This window comes from Hyaena hyaena, unplaced genomic scaffold, assembly GCF_003009895.1.
Source record: "Hyaena hyaena isolate Hyena2069 unplaced genomic scaffold, ASM300989v1 scaffold_116, whole genome shotgun sequence".
NCBI lineage: Eukaryota > Metazoa > Chordata > Mammalia > Carnivora > Hyaenidae > Hyaena > Hyaena hyaena.
In genome coordinates this window covers 140,198-154,038 of record NW_024080748.1, presented here as the reverse complement: position 1 = coordinate 154,038, position 13,841 = coordinate 140,198, and the positions used below count along the sequence as shown (strand labels likewise).

The window sequence follows — 13,841 nt, the reverse complement described above, 5'->3', positions numbered from 1 at the left end:
ACCCTACAGGGAAGACTAAGGACAAGCTCACTTGCCATTAAATTTGTTAGGAAGATTCTTCTTCTAAATGTGAGACGGACATTTTGTGGCCTCTGTTTGCCATTTTCTTTTAGTTTTCACTCTTATGCAAGAAATCTTCATTCTTTAAAACAGGTTTCCTTCCTGAAAGGAAGATCTTTTCTAGAATCTGTAGTGATGGTACAAAATAGATGCAAAAACTCAATGTCCATAGAGGCTTAGTGGATAACAAAAAAGTTGATTATGTTTATGCTTTCTGATTTGTTTTTGGGATATTCAGCCTACTCTGTTTCTCTTTGGTTTTCCCCACTTTCGTTGAAATATGGGTACAAAGAAATGTCTGTCCTGTAGGGAAATTAGAAATATAAGTGTGGGGCTCCTGAGTGGCTCAGTGAGTTGAGCATCTGACTTTGGCTCAGGTCATGATCTCACAGTTTGTGAGTTTGAGCCCTGTGTCGGGATTTGCACTGACAGCACAGAGCCTATTTTGGATTCTCTGTCTCCCTCCCTCTCTGTCCCTCCCCCAGTTGTGCCCTTTCTCCCTCAAAAATAAACAAACATTAAAAAAAATACAGGTGTGATGATAATTAGCCCCAGGTGTACCCCCTCAACATTGAGAAGCAGTAGGGAGTGGTGGGGACTGCGTGAACTAGAAGGGCCATTCCATCTCTCATGGTGGCCCAGTGTTGCCACAGTTTTGCTAGATTTTTATATGAAATGTTCGTATTTTTTAATACCTTTTAAAAAGTTTATTTATTTATTGGGGTGGGGGGAGAAGGAGAATCCCAAATGCAGACTCTGCACTTACAGCACAGAGCCCAATGCAGGGCTCAATCCCATGACTGTGAGATTATGACCTGAGCTGAAACTAAGAGTTGGACACTTAATCAACTGAGCCAACCAGGCACTCTGAAATGTTCCTACTTTTAAACTTTGACTCAATTTAACTAATCTGTGTGGTTCAAATAAAATTAGTTTTGGGGACAAATGGGTTTGCAAGTCATCAATTTGAAGCCTCTGATATGTGTTGGGGGAATGTGACATATGAGATGGGCTGCTAGGTCATCTCTGCCTGTATATTGGTCTGGTCTGGTGTAGGGGTCCTAGGGAAGCTGTGATGTGAGGGATTTCTCATTTCATCCTTGCATATGTATATGGAGGAATCCGAGATATATATAAAAGTCAGTCTGTGGAATAATACAATTTTATTCTATTTATGTAATTTTTTTTTCTAAAAAGACATGTATATAAAATTTAAAATGCGTAAAAGTTTCAAAAAGGCAAACAGGATACTCAGGAAACTGGTTAAGGTATTACTTCTGAAAGTGAATTGGGGGGAAGAAAGGGAACTTCTGCTTTTTTATTTTTATTTATTTAAAATAAATTTTAGAGGCACCTGGGTGGCTCAGTTGGTTAAGCGTCCAACTTCGGCTCAGGTCATGATCTCACAGTTCGTGGGTTTGAGCCCCACGTCGAGCTCTTTGCTGACAGCTAGCTCAGAGCCTGGAGCCTGCTTCAGATTCTATATCTCCCTCACTGTCTGACCCTCCCCTGCTCACGCTGTCTGTCTGTCTCTGTCTCTCTCAGAAATAAATAAAACATTAAATTTTATTTTTTAATTTTTAATGTTTATTTTTGTGAGAAAGACTGTGAGCAAGCGGAGGAGGGGCAGAGAAAGAGGGAGACACAGAATCTGAAGCAGGCTCAGGGCTCTGAGCTGTCAGCGCAGAACCCGATGTAGGGCTCAAACTCACAAACCGCACGGTCATGACTTGAGCTGGAGTTGGATGCTTAACTGACTGAGCCACCCAGGTTTCCCTGAACTTCTGCTTTTTTCAGCCTTCCGTAACAGAGTAATTTTTGGAAGATAAAATGAAAAGAATCATTGGGATGTATAATTGCTACATAAAGACTGTGAGCCTTCAGTGCTGATAGTGTTGAGGAACAAAAGAAGCAGTGTGGCTCAGTGTGATCAGGAAGGACTGTTGGAAGGAGAAGGGGCCTTGATGGCTGGGCAGAATCCGCTAGGGAAGACAGCAGCAGCCAAAGCCCAAGGGTAGTCCAAGGGGACTGGGGAACAGTTGCATTTGGCAGGGGCAGAAGCCAGAGAGAAGTGGTAAGAGGTAAGGAGGCTTTAATAGTGAAGAGGGTGGTGTCTAGCAGGAGATAATGGAATGTTTGCTATGCTCCAGCATGATCCATCTGGCAACAAGGACAAGGGAGTCTCTAGGCAGGGCCATAGGGTCAGAGTCTCTCATGAGGACTCTTCTGGCTCCCAGGTAGCTGTCACTGATCACTTCTAGGGTGTTGCCTGGCAAACAGAGGTTATACCTATATACCTGATGAATAAGCTCATGGCACTTCCTGTTCCTCCATTCTCAAGAGTGTGGACTTTGGAAGCTTGCCCATCTCTGCTGCTGCTTGATGTGGTTCCTCTACCCCTGAAGCCAGCGTGTCTCTCCAGACATTTTGGAGGTTCTGTAGAGCCACTGGCCATTGATTAGTGTGTAGCCACTGAGAAGAGGGGCACTCCATACTTTGGAGTCAGGTATTTCAGGGCTTGAATTCTGACCTTGCCAGTTACTTGGCAGCTTGATACCTAGCAAACAGATGTGCCTTCCTTTACTTTTATATTATGGTACCTAGTCTGATCTGTAATTATAGACTTGTAATATTTATGTTTAGTATATAAGATATATACTTATTTGTATCTAGTTATGACCATATCAGTCTATTCTGTTGGATTGTAAGCTCCTACTCCGTGGGGGCAATTATGTTCTAATCATTGTTTTACCTCAAAGCACTCAGAGTGCTAAGAACATAGTAGGGCTAAATAAATGCTGGATAAGTGGAATTTGTGTTCTTTAACCCACTCTAGTCTTTACAACAATTGACTTGTGATTGATTAGGATGTGTCTGTAGGCTAGGGCATATCTCCTGTGTAGTTAAAACAAGTTTTGTCAAGCCAAATGCCCTTGTTAGGATGATGTATCAGGATGGCTTATGAGTCATTTATTATTTCATTCCACAAACTGGCACATCTACAGTTTGTGGGCACATCTACAGTTTGTGGGCCTTGATGTGGGCCATATAATTTAGAAGGTGGTCTTTTAAAATGTATAAAACTGCAGGAGCACCTGGGTGGTTCAGTCAGTTGAGTGCCCAATTCTTGATTTCGGCTCTGGTCATGACATCATGATCCATTGAGATTGAGGCTCCACACTATCAGCATGGATTCTCTTTCTCCCTCCCTCTTTCTGCCTCTCTCCTGCTCAAGTTCTCTCTCTCAAAATAAACATTGCAAAATGATTAAAATATATAAAATTGCAGAAGGTATGTTAACACACCACTAGGGCCCTTTCCATGGCCTTAGAAGGGACTTGTGGAAATGAGAGGTGCTAATGCTTGAGCTTCATTAGTTTCAAGGAAAGATTCATTTAAAGATTCGTAAAACACTCACTGTAGGCACAGTAGGAATTATGAAGGTTAAGGAGTTTTCTAAAAAGGAAAAAAATGGTGGCAATGATTACAGGTTTTAGTAAAACTGTCATCTAAGTAGACTCAGAATAAAATCCCCTGTATGCATTTGATATATATTGACTATATGTTGAGCACCTACTGTGTGCCAGGCACTATGTAGGCATTGGAACATAGCTGTGAAAACAGTCCTTGCCCTGTGGAGCTTATATTTCATGTGGTCACCTGCATCCTGAATTGTAGACCTACTTAGGCTGTAGTGAAGAGCCAGTGTTGATTTGAGGCTGTGGCAGTAAAGCCACAGGCAGTAAAAGCACTTTAATTCCCTAGTTTCCCTTTCTGACTCTTCTCTGTTCTCCTTTCCAAGCCTGTTCTGAGAGGGAGAGCCTCATGGTTAAACCTATGCTAAGAGGAGTTCAGCTGCCCCAAGCCGTGATGAGACAATCCTAGACTGTTCCTATGGGGAATGGGTATGGTGGCTTGTAACTGCTTGGCCCCTTCCCTGCCCTGACTATGGGATACAGTGATAAAGGAGCCACCATTTCTCCACCATAGGCTCTGTGTTGGGGCTGATTTAAGCCACAAAGATAGAGCAAAAGTGAGTGAGCAATTCATTCAGACTCCAAAACTCCTACATGGAGGTGTTTCTGCTTCTAGAGGGGCAGCCAACCCCACAGTTTCCAAGAGGAACCGAAGAATCAGGAGACATCAAGTGCCTGCCTCCCTGTTTACCCCCAGCCAGTGCTCCGCTTGGCCACAGCGGGGCGGTGACTCAGAGCTGGAACTGTGTTCCTGTGTTGTTGCCAGATACTGCGTGGGGGCTGGGGAGGAAGGAGAATGAATGAGTAGGAGCAAGTGGCTGCTGGATTTGTAACACCTTGCGAAGCAGCTGCTCTAGAACCGAAATTGAGAGTAGGCGGGCTGTGAGCCTCCGCCTCACCTCTGCAGGCAACTGGGTCCTCCTTCCCTGTCTGACTGGAACCCAGGTTTTCATAAGGCTGAAGCCGGGGAAGAAGACACAGTTCCTCTGAACATGGAGCTCAAGGAGAGAGTGAATGTGTCTGCCACCTTTCCCAGCGAGATTGGGAGAGCAGGTTAGTCCTGTACGGGTTCCACAGGCACTCAATTCACTGCAGTGTTTTCTGGTTTATGAAAGTCAAGTAATTACTAAAAGGGAGATTTTGATGGCTTGGTTGGGAGTGCCTGAAGTTAAAAAAGAAACCCCCAAAACCAGACAGTCCAATTTAATTGAGAATAAATAGGACAGACATATCACTAAGTGCACCTCCCCGATGTTATTACAAAGGATTTTCTGTTGGCAAGTGAGATTGGGGAGGATAGCTGTTCTGCCTCATTCCTTTGTGTTTCAATTCTGTGTAGTGTTGTTCCAGTTCGGTCTGTGTCTCGAGCAGTAGTCAGAGATGAACCTCAGCATCTCAGGATGTTACATTTGGAAGATCTCTATAATATTCACCTGGTCCATCCTTCTCATTTTACATTTGAACCTTACACTTGAATATTAAACAGAAGTATAGAGCTGGGTGTTCTTGGAGGCCAAAAATGTTTCCTGTGAAGTTTTAAAACTTCTGTAGTGTGTCCCTGACTCAGTACAGCTTGCTGGGGAGGTAGTTTTTCTTGGACTGTGCTTTCTGAATCTTGGGACTTGACCCAGTGAGGGACAGAAGTGGGGCTGAAGGCAGCATCTACTGATCTTAAAGTACTTTGCCTGGCAGGCAAGTTCTTTAATAGAAGTTTAAACTGGAGGGCAGGTAGTGTGCCTTAATTTGAAAGGAAGAAAATGTGTTTTTGAGCCGCTGTCCTATGGCAGGCTAATAATGCTAGAGTTTGCAACATGGAAAAAGGCAAAGCAACTCTATTAGTATGGAGTCTTAGAGCTAGCAAAAGAAAACTATAACAGAAACTAAACATTGAGTACTGCAGACCAGGTCCATTATCAGTGCTCTTCACAACAATCTTGCAGAGTTGGAATTGTCTTCTCTTTTTTGCAGATAAAGAAACCGACACTCAGAGAGGTCACTAACTCATTCAAGGTTGTGCCCTGCCAAGTGTGCAGTGGAGCTGGGATATGAACCGCAGTCTGAATGACTCTGAACAGCAGCCCGGGGTTCATGCTCGGCAGGCCTCGTGGCCTCTGCTGATGCAGAGTCTAACCTCATTGGACAGAGAGGAAGTCAAGACCCAGAGAGGCTGAGTGTTTGTATGGGTTGGAGGGGTGTGTGTGTGTGTGCCACTGTTTGGTAGTCATAATGCTGGTACCTCAGCCTCTATTAACATTGCTTCTTTGCCAGATTTCTTTAAAAATAGAGCAGAAGGCTCTTTGGGTTTGATTTCCTCATTCTGTCAGGAGTTTGGCTTTAATATTTTCATGGTTATTGAGGTCCTGTGAAGTCAAAATTAAAAACTCCCTGTTAACCAAGTAGCAACTCTAAGTGCTGGGGCCCCATGTGGGAGCTCAGGAATAAGGCAGGTCTTCAGTAACCCAATGGGTTACTGGGTCAGAAGAGATAACTTAATGGGCCGAGTTGGCCATTGAGTGGATCTGAGAACATCTGGAGAGTCTAATGAAATATAGAGCATTTCAAATCATGCTGGAAGACTTCCAAACTCTGGATTTAACAGACTGAAGTCTCTTTGCAAGATACGTGAGCTTTGAGTTTGCTCAGTTAGTTTAGTGACTCCTTTTATGCCCAGGTCTGGCTATGCCAGGCTCTGCCCCTTTAGCACCTTTGAATGAGGAGAGCAGGTACTGACTGCTTCTTCAAGTGGTAGGTCTGGGGTTTGTCTGGATTTCAGTCTGTGCTTAGTTGGATATGCGAATAAAAGTCAGGTATGGACAGTGTGGGAGTGGGGAAGGCTGTTGCTTGGTTGCCATGATCCCCAGGGCTGGTGAAGTCTCTCAGCCTGGATTTAGGAGTCTTTATCAGGGCCTGCAGACCCCTATCTCCCTGACTGTCTCTGGGAGAGCCATGATAGGTTGGGCTGCTGCAGTCAGAAAATGAGGTGGGTTTTGCATAGCCTCTCCCTGAAAGAGTGTGTTTGTGCTCAGGGTATTGAGATAAAGGAGTTCAAGTGCCTGCTCCATGAGTATTACTGTTCTGTGCTGCAGGAGATCTACGATAAATAAGTGAATGATGTCTCCCAGCCCTCCAGGAACTTAGGATCTCACTGGGGTAGGGAGAGAGAGAGAAGAACAAATACTCATGAAGTAAGTAGAGAGCAATATAAGAGATAGCATATAATCAGTCACCAAATTGTAGGTTTCATACCAAATACTCTCCTAGTTCACAAAAGGGAGATACAGGTGATGTTTGCATTATCCTCCTGTGTGTTTTTAATCACTCGGTAATTTCCTCTCGGGTGTTTGCATTCCGTTCTTTGATTCTCTCTGTTGAGTGTATTAACCTCCTTTGCGGGGGTGGGAAGGGGGTGCAGGGGAGGGCTAATTTCTCCAAATTATATTGTAACACATTGGGAGAGAGCCAAGGATGAAGCATTCTTGGCATGTTGGTGTCTCCTCTTCCTTTCCTCTGTCACTAAGAGCAGAAGCCACTGCCCTCTGATGACTTATGATTCTTTAGATTCTTGTATCTTTGTTACTTTTGTCCCAACTTCTGTAGGGTTAGCTGGTCTGTTTGGAGACATGGCTTCACTTTAAGGTATGAATCTCCTTAGTCATTTCTCATTCATTCATTAATCAAATGTAACAGTGCCAGGCACTGTTATAGGCCAATAAGGGCAGTGAAAAGACAGACAAGATCCATGCTCTCCTGGAATACACAAACTAGTCAGAGAGACTGACAATTGTTAAAACATATAAGAAAAATAACAATAAGTAATAAAAATGACAATAATTAAAATAGGGTGACATGATATGAAGTGACTTGGAGTGTACCTCAGTGGGTGGCTGGCTGGGAAGGGCTCTGAGATGTTGATAATCCTGCCTATGTCTGAATGACAAGGAGCCTGTTATGAGGGTATGAGGGAAAGAGCTTCCAGGCTGAAAAGATAGCTAATATAAAAGTTGTTAAGGCAAGAAGAGCTTGGTATTCAAGGAGCAGAAAGGAGGCCAGTGTGGCTGGGCCAGAATGGGGAAGGAGGAGAGAAGACATACATTGTACAAGAAGATGGTGCAGCTCATTAGGGTTCAAATCACCTAAGGTCAAACTAAGGTAGAGAGCTTGAATTTTACTCTGTGATGTGGAACCATTGTGGGGTTTAAAGGAGAAGTGTGACATGATTTAACTTCCATTTGAAAAGACCCATCTGGCTTCCAGTGAGGAGAGTGGGTGGTCCAGAGGCCAGGATGGAAGCAGAAAGAGCAGTTAGGCTATTTCAGTGTCTTATCTAGAGATGATGAGGTGTTGGCTGTAAAGCTGGGGAGAATTGGGTGCATTCAAGGATGTCTTGTACATAGAGGCCACAGGGCTTGTAATGTATGTGTGTGTAGGTTAAGGTAGAGCAAGAAATGGAGAGTGACTCCTGGGTTGCTGGATAGTGACGGTGCTGATAATGGAAATGGGAAAGACTGGAGGAGGACTACCCAGTTTGGTGGGTTGGGGAGAGGAGGCTTATTCTGGTTTTGCCCTGTTAAAATTTGATTACCTGTTAGTTGTTGCCATAGTCAAGGCACACGTTCAGGGTAAGCAAATGTTAACTGCGAACCTTCTGTATGCCATTCATTTTGTAAGACTCTTTCATGTATGTCCCTTATTTATCCTCACAACAACTTTTTGGAAGGAAATTATTACCATTCCCTGTTTTCAAAAGGAAGAACTCAGGCTCAGAGAGATGAGGTGGCCTGCTCTGGTTTGAACCCAGATCTTCTGACCCCAGGGCTCAGGGTGGACATTGAAGGAGGCTGGTTAGTGAAGTGTTGATGCCTTTCACTTGGAGAGAGGTTATGTTGGCTCCTCAAGGCCTGATTCCTATGATTCTCGAACAAGGGCCTATCAGAGTAATGCCCATGTGTAACGAGCTGTTGAAAATCTTGACATTTTCAAAATAGTGCAAGCTCTAAAGACCATTTCAATAAGATTCTCAGTCCCCTTAGGAAACACTACATGAACAATGGTGACACTTTATACTAAATGAGCAATTTTATAAAAGTGTTCAAATAAAAGGAACTTAGAAATGTTGAGGGGATGTAAGGATGCTGTCTCAGCCTTTGATTGCCACCTCTTTACTCTGTGGTCCCGGTAGGAACTGAGGAAGATGAGGAGACAATTTCTTGTGTTTGAGTTTTGGTTACCAATTTTGGGACCTAAGTAGGAGCATTATTAGGTTACCCACAGTCCTTGATTTTCTTGAGACATTGGGATTCAGAACAAAGACAGCAAGTGCCTTAACAAGCCTGGAGGCAGCACTGCATGTGGCATCAGACCTGCAAGGTGACACTCTTACAGTATTGGGGGAGCCACACTGAGGAGCCAAAGGGGTCTGAGTGGCAAATGCTGCCAAGCATACCGATGAGAAGAGCCTTGATAAAGTCCCTCCTTAAGCTTTGGGGCTGGATACTCTTCTTACATTTTAAGCTGCTGCTTCTGTTTTTAGCTGGGTCAGATAAGAGCCCATGCTGACGGTACAGATTTGTCCCACAGCATATCAATCCAACCACTGTCAGAAAACCAGATTGATCAGGGTGCTTTGAGGATCAGTTGCCTAATTCCAGAACTTCTTGCTATGCCAAAAGAAATTGCCATGCTAAGTAGTTGGAACCTTTATGTTTAACAGACCAGAGTCTGACTGCTCACATTATAGTCAAAAACGATATGAATAGAAAATTAATCTTGCAAAAAACTGTAGGACCTGCTTACATTTTGACTAGTCCTGTCTGTGCTTGGAGGCAGGCTCTTCCTTATATTGAGCTCAAATCATTTTCCAGTTCTCCCTGGTCCTCCCTCTGTCCTCTTGTCAAATGTCTCATGTTTCCTGTTGGACTTCTTTGGGGCCTAACCCAAGCCCTTTCAGGTCCAGGGCTTGTGAAGACGTGCTTATTTATATGGATGGTTACTTATGGCCCGCCTTCAGGGGGATCACACTTCCCTGCAACCTTCTGTGCGCCCTGGTACTCTACCAGGTGAGACTGGCTGCCACTCAGCTTGGAGGGGCTGTTCCTGGGAGGATGAGCAGGGTCTGAGGATAAAGCCTAGCTTGTGTTTTACCTCATTTGCCAAGTTACTTTCTCAGTAGCCTGAAGAGAGACAGAAGCCCTTGAATGGAGGAAAGAGTTTCTGTGCTCCCTTGAAACTGGCCACCTGGCTCCCAGCCGGGCCATCTCCATCACTACCAAAGAGCAAGGTGGCAATTCAGGTTTAAGAACAGGTATTTCTGGGTATTTGTCTGTGCCTGCTAAATGTGTCTTGAGACAGGGTGATAGGACATGAGACTCTTCATGGATTTTAGAAAATCAGGAAATGCAGCAGTGTGGGGGCTTTTGGGCTGAGGTTGGGGGTAGCAGGTAAAGTCAAAGGACTTTGCAATCTCCAAATGGGTGTGAGGATCCAGCATTTAGCAACCTTTGTTTGGTGAGGCTGAGCCTGGGTTGGTAGAAGGAGACCAAAAGGGTGGTAGTGTACAGGAATTCAGGAGTTGGCTCGCATCGTGGGCAAGTCATCTACCTTTCTGGGCCTCACTTCACCTGTGGTCTGGTGTGATGAAACACAGCCTGCCTTACTGGGTATTTGGGAAGATTAAATAACTCAAGTACCTAACACTTCTTTTGCTCAAAAAGTCTGAACCAGAAGCTCTGCCATTAGCAAGCTGGGCGAGTTTGATCAGAAATAATCATATTTTAAGACCTCAATATTCAGGAGGTATTACTCTGGTTTATCTCTTTTCTCAATGTCTGAGCTCCTTTTTCCCTTTAATTCAGTGTTCCAATAACATCACATAACCGAGATCCTCAGTTTCCTTATGTGTAGCATGGGAATAAAAATATCTTCCTTGTCTACTTCCAGGGGGTGGGGGAGACAGGGAACTGGGAGGGTGAGATATGATGAATATGACCATACTTAAAGCTTCACAGAAATTCAGGAAATGGTAGTGTTGATGCTGTGGTTGATAATTTTTTTCGGGGGGCGGGGAGCAAAAAGGCCAGCATCTATATCAGGGAAGAATGATTGGGGAACTGCTTCTAGATCTGATCAAATAACAGCTATATTTTTATTCACTTGAAAAAAAAATCTATCTTTCTTCTAATGTTGGAATGTAAACTTCATCTTAGTGTCTAAACCTTTCAGCTCCGGATTCATTCACCCAAAACTCTGGGCTTATTTAAGCTGGTACAAGTTGTGTGTGGGGAGCCCAAGAGTTGCTATTAAGGTCATGCAGCATATATGAAGTGGTTGCTGGCTGCTGCTCCAGGCATATGGGAGGTTCATTCTTTGTGTGTTTATCAGAGATCCACCTAGCTGACCTTGGGGTAGGACCAAAGGTTTGGGGGCTACTGAGCGCCACACAGGTGTTGTCATTCAGAACTTTGGTCCTGGGCACAACAGAAGGAGGGAAGTGCAGAGGATAAGGGGGAAGGAGTAGCAGTGGGTAGTATTGTTTTTCTGATGCTATGTTTTTAGGGATTTCTGGTCTGCCCATAGGCTCCTAAGGAAGGAGACAGCAGGTTATCATGCAAAGAGTACCAAATCTAGAAATAGAAGACAGGGATTTACATCCCAGTCTTATCACTTACTGAAGAAGTTATCTTGAACAAGTCACTTAACCTCTCTGAGCCATTTCCCATTTATCAAATGGGGGTCGATGCTGTTAATAGCTAAGAGGGATAAGGAAAGGTTTTATAGACTGGAGAGCCCTTGAGAAGTAATAGTGGGCAGTGCTGTTGTTGCTTTATTACTACTCCCATTGTGAACAGGACATTTTTTTTCTCCAGGTGAAAATGAGGTCAGGGTACTTAAAATTCCCTGGTGGATGGAGGTAACTCTTTAAAAGAAACTGGATATTAAAAAAAAAAAGAGAGAGAGAAAGAAAGAAAGAAAAAGAAAAGAAAGAAGCTGGGTGTAAATAGAGCCTAACGCTTGAACATGGTGCAAGTGTTTAAGTTCATTTTTTAAGTTTATTTGAGAGAATGCATACATGTTACATGTGAGTGGGGGAGGGGCAGAGAGAAGGAGACACAGAATCCCAAGCAGGCTTCACACTGTCGCGCAGAGCACCATGTGGGGCTTGAACTCATGAACTGAGAGATGATGAATTGNAATAGAGCCTAACGCTTGAACATGGTGCAAGTGTTTAAGTTCATTTTTTAAGTTTATTTGAGAGAATGCATACATGTTACATGTGAGTGGGGGAGGAGCAGAGAGCAAGGGAGAATCCCAGGTAGGCTCTGCACTATCAGTGGAGAGCCAGAGCCTAATATGCTCAAATTCATGAAACCATGAGATCATGACCTGAGCGGAATCAGACACTTAATTGACAGGCACTCCTTTTTTTTTTTTTTTTTTTTTTAAAGTGGTGCAAGGATTTCTGAATCAGGTGTTACCTGGGCCTGCTTCTCATCCTTCTCTAGATGCTCATGCCTTAACTCTGCTTTTTCATGAAGATCAGACTGTTATCTGCCAGCTGGAGTCCTAGGATTCTCAAAGACTTGCTTCAACCCAGCAGCTGGGAATTTGCAAGCTGGAGTGGTTGGGAGGTGTGAAAGGGTGCAGGGGGTGGTGCACAAGCACAGGGTTGAGGAGCAACCTGCCCTGATGGCTTTGACTGTTTCACATTCGGCTTATTAGAATTCAGGCTACTCTGAACTTAGTGCCAGCTTACCCCAGACACCAGAACACAGGACACTGGCCAGGCCTCAGGGAAGAGTAAGAAAAACTTTGTAGGCGTAGAGACTTTTTTTTCCCTTTTTAACTTTTATACTATGCTCATTAAACCTACTAATCTGTGGGGTGGCCCCTTGGTCAGTTTGGAGATGGGGCTAATACCTCAACACTAGCAAACTGAGATCATATATTGACTCTGACAGTGAAAGCATTTTAACCATCTGTGTTAGGAGCCTTAAAAAATGACCATGCCCTTTGATTAAGTAATTTTACCTGTGGGACCTTAACCCAAGGAAATAATTTGAGTTGCGGGAAAAGCCTGTACTAAAAGATGTATAGTGCACCTAAAATGTCCAGCAGTAGAAGAATGTAAATCTTTTTAGAATATAAGCACCATGAGGTAAGGAGTTTCTGTTCACTCTGTATCTCTAGCACCTAAAGCAGTGAGTGCCTGGTGTGCACAGATGGCCAATGAACATTTTTTAAATGGTTATAGAAAAAAAAATTTACATCCATATGATAAACTATAACAAGTTTAACCTACTATCTGGAAGTATAGCATTCCTGTGAAACCTTTTGTAAGACAGAATGGTGTTAAAGCAGCAATTACTGTAAATTATATGGAAAACATTTTGAACATTCCCAGATTCCCCAAAATAACCTCTGAGGCTTTTTTCTTTTTTTAATGTTTATTTCTTTAAAAAAATTTTTTTTCAATGTTTTTATTTTTGAGAGAGAGACAAAGTGTGAGTGGGGGAGGGGCAGAGAGCAGGAGACACAGAATCTGAAGCAGGCTCTAGCCTCTCAGCTGTCAGCACAGAGCCCAACGTGGGGCTCGAACTCACTAACTGTGAGATCATGACCTGAGTCAAAGTCAAATACTTAACCTACTGAGCCACCCAGGCCCCCCTCTTAGGCTTTTCTGGTATCTTTTCTGGACACATCTTGTTAATAGATGCACGAAATAAATCGAGATAAAAGACAGATGCTCACAGACACAGTTCAGAGTGGTGGCAGTTTCAAACTGCAATGCTCAGTGTAGTTCCTAGGTAGGGAGCTTGGTGGTGCCACTCGATTCTGCCTCTATGAGGGCTCCCTGCAAAGCAAACACTGAATGCTACTTTTGCTTTTCAGCTTGTTTCGTAAGAGCCAAAATTATCTTCGGATTTCTTTCATTTAGCAAAAACAGGTACTAATGTAGGTCTTTCCTAAGTGAAGTGGCATAACATGAACTTTCAAAAAGCAGGGGACACCTGGATTCAGCTATTTCAAATGAAAACGTCTTAAGGACACAGGAAATTTTCTACATTCATAGGATGTGAAAAAAGCAGGATACAGATTTCTAAATACAGAAAAATCACAGTTTTTGTTTTTTTGTTTTTTTTTTTAAATATTTTTTATTTATTTCTAGGAGAGAGAGAGAGAGACAGCGTGAGCAGGGGAGGGTCAGAGAGAGGGGGGGAGTCACAGACTGAAACAGGCTCCAGGCTCTNGGGGGAGTCACAGACTGAAACAGGCTCCAGGCTCTGAGCTGGCAGTCAGCACAGAGCCCGA

At 43.6% G+C, this 13,841-nt stretch overlaps 1 protein-coding gene across 11 annotated transcripts in view; it reads left to right on the top strand.

Annotated features, from left to right (window-relative positions):
* Nucleotides 1-13,841, top strand: part of PLEKHA7 (pleckstrin homology domain containing A7) — a 224,223-nt gene that overhangs the window by 113,401 nt on the left and 96,981 nt on the right. Inside the window, exon 1 of one of the 11 annotated variants that reach the window (XM_039236772.1) lies at nt 4,487-4,589. The exons of the other annotated variants lie outside the window; for them this stretch is intronic. The gene's annotated coding sequence lies outside the window, so the exon portion shown is untranslated. Of the gene's footprint in view, nt 1-4,486; nt 4,590-13,841 lie in introns of those variants that run through there. 11 annotated transcript variants of the gene reach the window in all.